We start from the raw sequence: 10120 nt of genomic DNA, 5'->3' as shown, positions 1-10120 counted from the left end.
TAGCCGATGAACCTCTGAGCGGCCCCGATTTAACCCTTTACGTTGATGGGTCCCGACAATATATTGACGGGCAATTCCGCACTGGATGGGGCGTGGTAGACCAGGACGGTGCCACCCTCCTGCGAGGAGCACTGGAAGGAACAGTGTCCGTCCAAGTGGCGGAGCTTGTAGCATTGAACGAAGCCCTCAAATGGGCAGAGGGGAAGCGTGTAAATGTTTATACTGACAGCCGGTACGCATTCGGGGTAGTACACGACTACATGATAGCATGGAGCAGACATGGATACATAACTTCAGCGGGGGGGACACATTAAACACGAGAATATAGTTCGGGAATTGGTAAAAGCCGTTAAAAGACCCGCGACGGCAGCAGTAATAAAGATCAAGGCGCATCAAAGGGTAGAGACCAGGGAACAGCGGGGAAACATGCTGGCAGATCAAGGCGCATCAAAGGGTAGAGACCAGGGAACAGCGGGGAAACATGCTGGCAGATCAAGGCGCATCAAAGGGTAGAGACCAGGGAACAGCGGGGAAACATGCTGGCAGATCAAGCAGCAATCAAAGGGTAGAGACCAGGGAACAGCGGGGAAACATGCTGGCAGATCAAGCAGCAATCAAAGGGTAGAGACCAGGGAACAGCGGGGAAACATGCTGGCAGATCAAGCAGCCATCAAAGGGTAGAGACCAGGGAACAGCGGGGAAACATGCTGGCAGATCAAGCAGCCAGAAGCGCAGCGGAAGAAGATGAGCCCCAGATAATCAAAGTAGCCGTGATAGGACCAGGAGAGCTGAATATCCGTAAGGTACAGGAAGAAAGTAGCTCGGAGGAACGGTCGCTATTGGAAAGCAAGGGCGCCAGTATTGGGGAGGAAGAGGTTTGGAGGAAGAGATTACAAGTAGTCGCCCCGTCCTCAATCCAGACCGAACTACTCCGGCTACACCACGAGCCGGACCACACTGGGCGAGACGGAATGCTGAGCCGTCTACTCAAAGACTGGTGGTGGGCCGGGGTAGGGCGAGACGTCGACAAGCATTGCCAGCGCTACATAGTATGCACACAGCATAATCCAGGCAGACCCATAAAGGTCAAAATGGCACATCAGACACATCCCAGGGGCCGGGGGGAGAATCTACAGATTGATTTCACAGGGCCCCTACCCAACAGTCGGGGAAAGAAATACTGCCTGGTCATTATCGATCAGTTTACCAGGTGGGTTGAGGTTTTTCCCACCCGGGATTGTGGAGCATCCAGGGTAGCGCAGATTCTCGCATTCGACATAATCCCACGGTGGGGAGTGCCCCTTCAAATTGACTCACACCAGGCGACACACTTCACGGGACAGGTCATGAAGCGGGCATGCGGTCTGCTCGGAATCCGACACCGGTTCCACATCCCGTACCACCCCCAGAGCTCAGGAATGGTTGAGCGAATGAACCGCACCCTCAAGACAGCAATTGCCAAAGCCATAATTGAAACCGGGAAGGGATGGGTGGATGTTTTACCCTGTATACTAATGAGACTTAGGGCCACCCCTAACCGGACCACAGGCCTGACCCCCTTTGAATTAATGACGGGGAGGGCCATGAGACTCCTCGAAGGCTTCATAACGGGGGGAGAGGACATGGGGCCTTTACGAGATCGGATTAAACAATATGTAAAACAATTAGATTCACAGCTAAAGGAACTAAGGAAAGAGGTGATAGAGCAACAGACCATACAGGACTTGGAGACCCAAAACAAAGGAAAGGTCGACGCTGAGCTCCCACAGGTAGGCGACAAAGTGTTGGTACAAGTCACCCCCAACAGGACGGGGTTTGCCCCAAGGTGGACCGGGCCGTATGACATCATTTTGACTAGCGACACGTGTGCATGTGTCGACATGAGAGGGAGAGGCTGGTGGAAGCACTGGTCGCAATTAAAAAGGTATAACTCAGAAGGGTAATGGCCGAACCAAGGGTGATACGCCTAGACGAGACGGAATGGTATGCTGCAAAATACCAGGAGTGGTTAGACACCCTTTTGGAAGGGGTGTTCGGAGGAATAGCTTTGGTCTTGGTGATAATAAGAGTTTGGGTAATATTTAAGTGGGTAAAGACACGGACGCACGCCCTACAGATTCAGCTCGAAATGGTTCGATTGTAACCTTGTGCTTCTGATTTCGCAGGGTGACAGGGATACTCGTAGAGCAAAACCTAACCCCTGGTGACGACCAGGCCGTCTGTTTAAAATTACAGATAATACTTACCAGAATGGGAAAACGAACGGCGCTATTCATAATATGGATAGCCCTGCGACATGCACGTACCCTGGACAACGACGGAGAGCAGAGCACGCTGGAAATAAACAATCACATGAACTATGGAGTTTTATTCAATTTGACGGACGGAGTGTGTGTCCCAGCGACTAAAGATTGGAGCAAGGACATGACTTAGTTTAATGCATGGTTACAAGTAAACCCTAATAAGAACTGGGTATGTGTACAGTGCTCCACGGGTATAAGGAGCAGCTGCATTAAACAGAGGGATGTCAAAGGGCCCGATGATTGTACTTTCGGCATAGTTTGCGCACCTCCGGGACAGTCCCAGCAATCAGTCATCCACAAAAAGGGAGTGGGGCTGTGTGGGTACTACGAGGGGGTGGGGGCGGCTGCAATATCATTGTATGTATGTTTCTCACCTCCTCCAACACCACGCCCCATAAGAACCACTACATTGCCCGAGGAACTGCCTTGTCCCATAACTACTAAGGGACCAGAGAATGGGATTGTAATGTACAACGAAGGGGAATTATTGTATGATAATGTTAAACATGAAATTGTGCCTGTCCTGATCAATATTTCAGGCATCCAGATGCCGGAATACTGTACAGAACAGTCAAGGAAGATGTACAATGTATTAAGTAAAGTTGTAATGCAGCAGGCTGCCGATGCAATGGGTGCCAGTAGATTCTGGGGACAGGGGTCAGCCCCCAGGGTCAAGAGGGAAATAGATAATGATATTGCCACCGTTTTCAATACAGGGACCTCCGTAGTAAACTCGATAGATATACAACGGTTAAATGTGAGGGTGGAACAGCTTAGAGGGGTGATGAAGGGGTTATTAGAGAGGGTGGAGCAAAACCAGGAAGACCAAGCCAACCTAGGAAAGGAGGGTGCCGAAATCCAGTTGGATGGCATCTCAGTCCTGGAAGCTCACGCCAAAACCATCAATCACCTCATTGATAGAGAAAAAGAAGATACAGGAAAGCAAAGACAGGGGCAACTCTGTCACGCTTATGGTCTGTGGATGGTGGGACAGATCCGCCACAATCTCGACCAGATCCAATGCGGGGAAGTACCCGATTGGATAGACAGTTCACATTTGGCTCAGTTGGCTAACCAGAGGGGGACACTGGATAATTGTACTCTGAAGGGACTGACCTGAGTATACCCAGCAATTCCAGATTGCCAGATGGGTAGGAATACTGGGATAGGGATAGTCCTGATGATCCCTATAGCCATGCCGGACTCAGGGCCATTCCCCCTGTACCAACTAGAGAATATTGGAGTAATACGGGAAAATGTCTCCATGCGTTACTATCTGACCACCACCTCCGCTGTTCGTCGAAACAACATACTTACCGGGATTTCCCTATAAGATTGCAAGCAAAGGGGGGAGATCACAGTATGCCCTCACCCGGTAGGCCGAGGTGAGCTAGACAAGTGCGGGTTTAACCGAACCGACGGGTGTGTACTAGAAATAGTGCCCGCACACATGCACTTCGCGAGGGCAGGCTACGGAGGGAAGGGAAGATACTGCGTCTCTACCACAGAGCATTCATACCAGTATAATGACCTGCAGTGCCCTATACCACAGCCAAACTTTTGCTTTACGCCACTACGACCTGTCACGATCGGGCAAGCGCATATCACCCAGGTTAGACAGCGGAAGTCTGAAGTTATTGAGGTAACCGATCAGCTCCATGATCATTTGCAGGATTATGATGAGCCAGATCAGGGCCCTATCTCACATCTAACCGAAGTATTATGAGAGTTGAGGCTCAGAGTGGGTCAATCCGTAAAGCTCTACCACCAAGTGCAAACTAAAATCAAAGTACTGGAAGAAGATATCGCTGTAGACTAACAAAGTCAGAGTTGGCGGAGAAAGGTCTGGGACTGGGGAATAATCGAATAATTTCACACATACTGGTCGGGATACAATTGATCTTAGTAATAACATGGGGCATAATGGCCTGCCAGGCATGCAGGTACCAAGCACAACGAAGAGGGACCCATGACCGGTCCCCAAATACTAAACAAGCCTGTCTAATAAAGGGGCAGGAGGATTTGGCCTTTGTCAATTTGATTTCAGCAACCGGGACTCCTGAAACCGCGTGACTGGCCACCACGTTGAGGCAGGGAGTACCGGGCTGTGCACATAATCTAATAAAAGTAGGGCAGTCGATTAAAGGGGGACTAGGACTAGTCCCTTTACCGAAAGGAGAGAATTGTTGTAGGCATTAGGCACCTGCTGAATATATCAAAACACTAGGCATTAGGCACATGCTGAATATATCTAAACTCATATAAATTTAAAGCGGCCACATATAAAATGACTGCCCAAGCATGATGGGAACCCCGTTAGTCAAGTAATGAACTGGGGCTGACCGAGCAATGACCGAGCAATGACCCTGTGAGGCTCACTACCAGGAATGCCTTGGATACAAGATAATTATAATGAACCAGTGATTTCACACAGCCGAAGCCTGAGGAAGAGAGATAAGGGGAGAACCTGCCTCACATAACGAGGTCATTAATCAGCCCGAGCTGACAAAAACCGAACATGCAGTTCCTGAGGTATCAGGGGAATTCTATTGGGTTAAAGAAACCTATATGTAATCTATAATCGTTATGATTGGATTGTGTCCAGCCGAAGTGGGCTGAGTAACTGAAAAGAACTATTGTAAAACATATAAATATCGATGAGTTTCTTTGTTCGGCGGAGAGAAGTGCCTGGATCCAGTCCTGAGGCTTCCTCCCCGCTAGCATAAATAAAGGCCGCATTGGTGTTGGAACCGACTCTGAGTGTTGAGTGATTCTTCTGAGAAAACATTCACGCTAACATGGGCATCCAGGAGAAGTTCTCGGAGGGTGAGGACTGGGAAGCCTATGTCGAACGGCTAGACCAGTACTTTGTAGCCAACGAGCTGGACAGAGAAGAAAGCACTGCAAAAAGGAGAGCGGTCCTCCTCACGGTCTGCGGGGCACCGACCGACAGCCTCATGAAGAATCTTCTGGCTCCAGTGAAACCCACAGATAAGTCATATGAGGAGCTGTGTACACTGGTTCGGGAGCATCTTAACCCGAGGGAGAGCATGCTGGTGGCAAGGTATCGGTTCTACACATGCCAGCGATCTGAAGGTCAGGAAGTGGCGAGCTATGTCGCCGAGCTAAGGCGACTTGCAGGACAATGTGAGTTTGATGGCTACCTGGATCAAATGCTCAGAGACTTTTTTGCACTGGGCATTGGCCACGAGACCATCCGATGAAAACTTTTGACTATAGAGACACCGACCCTCAGTAAGGCCATTGCGATAGCACAGGCGTTTATGTCCACCAGTAATAACTCCAACAAATCTCTCAGCACACAAGTGCGAGCAATGTTCATAAATTAACTGGAACTGTGTTTCCAAGCAGAAATGTACAGGGCAGAAACCGAGAGTCTGCAACTGCCAGCAGGCCTCAGGTGACCCAGATGACTCAGAGTCCGCAACAAAGGATGAATGCAAGGCAATTCACACCTTGTTGGCGTTGTGGAGGCTTCCATTCAGCCTATTCATGCTGCTTCAAAGGTTATTTTTGCAAGAGCTGTGGAACAATGGGGCATTTCCAATGAGTTTGCAGACGAGCTGCAAGCTCTGTGAAACCTGCTAACCACCACGTGGCAGAGGAAGATCGGTTCATGATGGATCAAAGTAATTTTGAGCCTGAGAGAGGAGGCACATGCTGAAGTACACGGGGTGCACACATTTTCAACGAAATGTCCACCTATAATGCTAAATGTAAAATTGAATGGCTTACCCATGGTCATGGAACTGGACACTGGCACTAGCCAATCCATCATGAGTAAAAAGATGTTTGAGAGACTGTGGTGCAACAAGGCACTCAGACCAGCCCTGAGCCCCATCCACACGAAACTGAGTATGTACACCAAAGAGCTTGTCACTGTCCTGGGCAGCGCCATGGTCAAGGTCACCTACGAGGGCATGATGCACGAATTGCCACTCTGCATTGTCTCGGGCAAAGGCCCCACACTGCTTGGAAGGAGCTGGCTGGGCAAAATCCACTGGAACTGGGATGACATCTGAGCGCTATCACATGTCGATGAGGCCTCATGTACCCAGGTTCTTAACAAATTTCCTTCCCTTTTTCAGCCAGGCATTGGGAACTTTTCCGGGGTGAAGGTGCAGATCCAATTGGCATGACCCATTCACCACAAGGCGCGAGCGGTGCCTCACATGATGAGGAAGAGAGTGGAATTCGAGCTGGACAGGCTGCAATGCGAGGGCATCATCGCCCCAGTGGAATTCAGCGAGTGGGCCAGCCCGATTGTTCCAGTACTCAAAAGTGATGGCACGGTCAGGATTTGCGGCGATTATAAAGTAACTATTAATTGTTTCCACTACAGGACTAATACCCGCTACCTAAGGCAGACAACCTATTTGCGATGCTGGCAGGAGGCAAGATGTTCACCAAGCTCAACCTGACTTCGGCTCACATGCATCGACACGCACAAGGGACTGTTCATCTACAACAGATCCCCGTTTGGAATACGATCAGCTGCAGCGATCTTCCAGAGAAACATGGAGAGCCTACTCAAGTCGATACCACGCATGGTGGTTTTTCAGAACGACATATTGGTCATGGGTTGGGACACCGTCGAGCACCTACAACACCTGGATTGGATCGCATAGGGCTGCAGTTGAAGAGGTCGAAATGCGTCTTCATGGCAACAGAAGTGGAGTTTTTGGGGAGAAAGATCACAGCGGATGGCATTCGGCCCACAGTCACCAAGACAGAGGCTATCAGGAACGCTCCCAGGCCACAGAACGTCATGGAGCTGCAATCGTTCCTGGGACTCTTCAACTATTTTGGTAACTTTCTACCAGGATTAAGCACCCTCTTAGAGCCCCTACATGTGTTATTGCATAAAGGTGAGAACTGGGTATGGGGAAAAAAACAAGTAATTGCTTTTGAGAAAGCCAGAAACATTTTATGCTCCAAAAGGATGCTTGTATTGTATAACCCATGTAAAAGAATTGTGCTAGCATGTGCTGCGTCAGCGTATGGAGTCGCGTGTGTACTACAACAAGCTAACATTGCAGGGAAGTGCAACATGTCGCCTATGCCTCCAGGAGCTTTTCTAAGGCCGAGAGATCCTACAGTATGATTGAGAAAGAGGCATTAGCGTGTGTGTTCATGGTAAAGAAAATGCATCAATATCTGTTTGGCCTCAAATTTGAGCTGGAAACCGATCACAAGCCCCTCATATCCCTGTTCGCTGAAAACAAGGGGATAAATACTAATGCCTCAGCCCACATACAAAGGTGGGTACTCGCACTATCAGCGTATAACTATACCATCCGCCACAGGCCAGGCACCGAGAACTGTGCAGATGCTCTCAGCCAGCTACCATTGCCCACCACGGGGGTGGAAATTGCGCAGCCTGCAAACTTGTTGATGGTGGCACAGCCCGTAGACTTGTTGATGGTCATGACAGCATTTGAAAATAATAAATCACCTGTCACAGCCTGCCAGATTAGGACTTGGACCAGCCAAGATCCTCTGCTGTCCCTAGTAATGAAAACTGTACTGCATGGGAGCTGGGCCAGCATCCCCGTTGAAATGCAAGAGCTAATCAAGCCGTTCCAGTGGCAAAAGGATGAGTTGTCCATTCAGGCAGACTGCCTGTTGTGGGGTAACCGCATAGTGCTACCCAAAAAGGGCAGGGAGACGTTCATCTCGGATCTCCACAGTACATACCCGGGTATAGTAATGATGAAAGCAATAGCCAGATCCCACGTGTGGTGGCCCAGTATCGACTCTGACTTAGAGTCCTGTGTACGGCAATGCCGCGTGTATGCTCAGTTGAGGCACCACTATGTTTGTGGTCCTGGCCCTCCAGACCATGGTCAAGAATCCATGTCGACTATGTGGGCCCGTTTCATGGTAAAATATTCCTGGTGGTGGTGGATGCTTTTTCAAAATGGATTGAATGTGAAATAATGTTGGGAAGCACCGCCACCACCACCATTGAAAGCCTGAGGGCCATGTTTGCCACCCATGGCCTGCCTGACATACTCGTCAGTGACAACGGACCATGTTTCACCAGTGCCGAATTTAAAGAATTCATGACCCGCAAAGGGATCAAACATGTCACCTCGGCCCCGTTTAAACCAGCCTCCAATGAGCAGGCAGAGGGGCAGTACAAACAATCAAACAGAGCCTTAAACGAGTCACAGAAGGCTCACTCCAAACCCGCCTGTCCCGAGTACTGCTCAGCTACCGCACGAGACCCCATTTGCTCACTCATGGGTGACCCCGGCTGAGCTACTCATGAAAAGGACACTTAAAACCAGACTCTCGCCGGTTCACCCCAACCTGTATGATCAGGTAGAGAGCAGGCGGCAGCAACAAAATGTAAACAATAGTGGCGCCACTGTGTCATGGGAAATTGATCTGAATGACTCTGTGTATGTGCTAAACTATGGACATGGTCCCAAGTGGATCGCGGGCACGGTGATAGCTAAAGAAGGGAGTAGAGTGTTTGGAGTCAAACTAGACAATGGACAAATTTGCAGAAAGCACCTGGACCAAACGAGGCTGTAGTTCACAGACTGCCCTGAACAAACCACAGCAGACACCACCTTTTTCGAGCCCACAACACACACCCAAAGGATCAATGACACCACCCCGGACCAGGAAGTCGAACCCATCATGCCCAACAGCCGAGCAAGGCCAGGCTCACCCAGCAGCCCTGCAGGGCCAACAACATGCCAGCGCAGCGAGGGCACAGCCAACACACCAGAATAGACATTTGTACCGAGGCAGTCCACCAGGGAAAGAAAGGCTCCCGACCGCCTCTCTTTGTAAATAGTTTTAACTTTGACTTTGGAGGGGAAGTGATATTGTGGCTCTGTAAAGCATGCACTCCCATGTTCCGTCACCAGGGAGTGCATCCCCTGACATCCCAAGGGATCCCAGAATCCCTTGGGAGCACTGTATATAAGCCGACCCCTAAGGCCTGTTCCTCACTCTGGAGTGTCTTAATAAAGACTGAGGTCACCGTTACTTTAACCTCCCTGTGTGCAGTCTCATCTGTGTTAGGAACACAATAGCGACGAGATAACCAACAACCATGCGAAAAATGCAGAGAACTGTTGGTATCCTGGAGAAATTCTCAGAAAGGGACGATTGGGAGGCCTGCATGGAGCAACTCGACCAATACTTTGTCGTCAATGAGCTGGAAGTGGATGAGAACACATCCAAACGAAGGCCGATCCTCCTCACTGTCTGTGGGGCAACAACCTATGGCCTCATGAAGAATCTTCTCGCTCCAGTGAAACCAACAAGCAAATCCTATTAAGAACTGTGTACGCTTTTCCGAAAGCACCTAAATCCGAAGGAAAGCGTTCTGATGGCAAGGTATCGATTCCATACGTGTGAGCAGTCTGAAGGCCAGGAAGTGGCGAGCTACATCACCGAACTAAGGCGCCTTGCAGGACATGAGCTGTGAGAAGACCGCTAAAAGGCTGTATGGTGACTTGGACAGGTCAGGTGAGTAGGCAAACGCGTGGCAGATGCAGTATAATATGGATAAATATGAGGTTATCTACTTTGGTGGCAAAAACACGAAGGCAGAATATTATCTGAATGACGGCAGATTAGGAAAAGGGGAGGTGCATCGAGACCTGGGTGTCATGGTACATCAGTCTATGAAAGTTGTCATGCAGGTGCAAAAGGCGGTGAAGAAGATAAATGGTATGTTGGCCTTCATAACTAGGGGATTTGAGTATAGGAGCAGGGAGGTCTTACTGCAGTTGTACAGGGTCTTAGTGAGGCCTCACCTGGAATATTGTGTT

The sequence above is a fragment of the Pristiophorus japonicus genome, unplaced genomic scaffold (genome assembly GCF_044704955.1).
Source record: "Pristiophorus japonicus isolate sPriJap1 unplaced genomic scaffold, sPriJap1.hap1 HAP1_SCAFFOLD_534, whole genome shotgun sequence".
NCBI classification, from domain to species: Eukaryota; Metazoa; Chordata; class Chondrichthyes; family Pristiophoridae; genus Pristiophorus; species Pristiophorus japonicus.
Note: the sequence above shows the minus strand (reverse complement) of the source record.